We start from the raw sequence: 588 nt of genomic DNA on the forward strand, positions 1-588 counted from the left end.
TCCCCTATGAACAAATCGGTCATCACTCGACTACACAGTTTCTACGAAACAATGCTTTAATAATAGTGGGGGTGTCATGCGAAATAGGCAAATGGAGGATAGGCTCCATGGTGGACTTAAAAAAACATATTTCCACATTACAAAAAATCAACGTTTTTTTAACATACACAAATACATATATAACACGTTCATGAAAATTTCATAACAATATACTTTCATACGTGGCGTATACAAAAAAAATAAATACATAACTGAACATGGACCCTTTTTTATTGTTGTTGGGCCAGGATTCTGTTTATTTTGTGCAGCTTGCAAACAAGAATATTTTTGAACGAAATTTTACAGATCCATCGCGAATATGTATAAGTTTTCATAGATTTTTTTCATTTTTTCTTGAAACTTGGAAATATCATTCTTGAATAATTTGAAGTAAAGTCCACCAATGTACCAGTACACCCCGAAACTTCGCACTCGATGCCATACCACTAATAAAGATACTGGTAAGTTTCGATCCTTCTAGTATTATAATCCTTTTTTAATAAATATTTGGATTTTGAAGATAATTTTTATATTAAAAAAGTATTTCAA

The sequence above is a fragment of the Triticum dicoccoides genome, chromosome 1A (assembly GCF_002162155.2).
Source record: "Triticum dicoccoides isolate Atlit2015 ecotype Zavitan chromosome 1A, WEW_v2.0, whole genome shotgun sequence".
Classification (NCBI taxonomy): Eukaryota; Viridiplantae; Streptophyta; class Magnoliopsida; order Poales; family Poaceae; genus Triticum; species Triticum dicoccoides.